Below are 2,391 nucleotides of genomic sequence, written 5' to 3' on the forward strand. Positions count from 1 at the left end.
TGGTGTTATGGTGTTTATTCTGAAACGTATCATTTTGGTATAATATCCTAATTTTGCGATCCTATAGCCGCGGAGTTAATACAGGTCACAGAAATCAGAGGTGACCTCTAATCTCTGATCATATACAGTCAGTGCCAGATAAAGGCCATATGGGCCTAGAGCTGCAATATATGAAGGGCCTATTTTATGCCACCGCAGGGGATGTGAAAACACTGTGGGGGTACGACTAGAAATGTGGGGTGTGTGGTTGATGTTGTGAGGGCGTGGTCTGTGCAGGGTGTGTGGCCTGTGCCATGGGGTGTGTGACTAGTCCCTTCCTTGATCAGATGATCTCCAAGAGCCTCCTGCCTCTTTAGTGTTCACGCTAGGCTGTTTTAGCCGGGGGCGCCGCGCCCTGCCCGTTTTTTTTTTTTTTAAGGACAAAATCCGCCCTGCCCTTTCTGCGGCACCCTGCTAAAACAGCCGGCCGCTTCCTGTCCTCTTAGCGTGTACAGATGCGGCACGACCCCAACAGTGACGACGCCGGCCGCCCACGCCCCCTGTATTAACGTCTGTGGGCTGTACCGCCCACTTCACTGACGTTAAATGGCCACGCCCCCATTTCTCTAACGTACTAGTGGATGCTGGGGACTCCGTAAGGACCATGGGGAATAGACGGGCTCCGCAGGAGACAGGGCACTCTAAGAAAGAATTAGGACTACTGGTGTGCACTGGCTCCTCCCTCTATGTCCCTCCTCCAGACCCCAGTTAGAATCTGTGCCCGGTCAGAGCTGGGAGCACTTTAGTGAGCTCTCCTGAGCTTGCTAATAAAGTATTTTATTAGGATTTTTATTTTCAGAGAGATCTGCTGGCAACAGACTCTCTGCTACGTGGGACTGAGGGGAGAGAAGCAAACCTACTAACTGCGGATAGGTCGTGCTTCTTAGGATACTGGGCACCATTAGCTCCAGAGGGATCGAACACAGGAACTCACCCTTGGTCGTCCGATCCCGGAGCCGCGCCGCCGCCCCCCTCGCAGAGCCAGAAGACAGAAGCCGGCGAGAGAAGCAAGAAGACATCAAAATCGGCGGCAGAAGACTCCAGTCTTCATATGAGGTAGCGCACTACAGCTGTGCGCCATTGCTCCCACATTAAACACGCACACTCCGGTCACTGTAGGGTGCAGAGCGCAGGGGGTGGCGCCCTGGGCAGCAATTGAGTACCTCCTGGCATAATAGAGCATATATACAGCTGGGTACTGTATATATGCATGAGCCCCCGCCATTATTTTTACACAATCGCGGGACAGAAGCCTGCCGCTGAGGGGGCGGGGCATCTTCAGCACTCACCAGCGCCATTTTCTCTCCACAGCTCCGCTGAGAGGAAGCTCCCCAGGCTCTCCCCTGCAGAATCACGGTAGAAAGAGGGTGAAAAGAGAGGGGGGCGCACATAAATTTAGCGCAAAATCACTAATACAGCAGCTACTGGGTAAACACTAAGGTACTGTGTAATTCCTGGGTTATATAGCGCTGGGGTGTGTGCTGGCATACTCTCTCTCTGTCTCTCCAAAAGGCCTTGTGGGGGTTCTGTCCTCGAATAGAGCATCCCCTGTGTGTGTGGTGTGTCTGTACGATTGTGTCGACATGTTTGACGAGGAAGGCTATGTGGAAGCAGAGCAGGTGCAGATGAATGTGGTGTCTCCGCCGACGGCGCCGACACCTGATTGGATGGATATGTGGAAGGTGTTATATGATAATGTAAACTCCTTGCATAAAAGGTTGGATAAAGCTGAAGCCTTGGGACAGTCAGGGTCTCAACCCATGCCTGATCCTACAGCGCAGAGGCCGTCAGGGTCTCAGAAGCGCCCACTATCCCAGATTGTTGACACAGATATCGACACGGATTCTGACTCCAGTGTCGATGGCGATGATGCAAAATTGCAGCCTAAAATGGCTAAAGCCATCCGCTACATGATTATAGCAATGAAGGATGTATTGCACATTTCAGAGGTAAACCCGGTCCCTGACAAGAGGGTTTATATGTTTGGGGAAAAAGGCAAGAAGTGACTTTTCCCCCTTCGCATGAGTTAAATGAGTTATGTGAAAAAGCGTGGGATTCTCCTGATAGGAAAGTGCAGATTTCCAAACGGTTACTTATGGCATATTGTTTCCCGCCAACGGACAGGTTACGCTGGGAATCCTCCCCTAGGGTAGACAAAGCTTTGACACGCTTATCTAAGAAGGTGGCCCTGCCGTCACAGGATACGGCCTCCCTAAAGGATCCTGCGGATAGGAAGCAGGGAGGTATCCTGAAGTCCGTTTATACACATTCAGGTACCCTACTGAGGCCGGCAATTGCGTCGGCCTGGATGTGTAGTGCTGTAGCAACATGGACAGATACTCTGTCTGAGGA

This window comes from Pseudophryne corroboree, chromosome 9 (assembly GCF_028390025.1).
Source record: "Pseudophryne corroboree isolate aPseCor3 chromosome 9, aPseCor3.hap2, whole genome shotgun sequence".
NCBI classification, from domain to species: Eukaryota; Metazoa; Chordata; class Amphibia; order Anura; family Myobatrachidae; genus Pseudophryne; species Pseudophryne corroboree.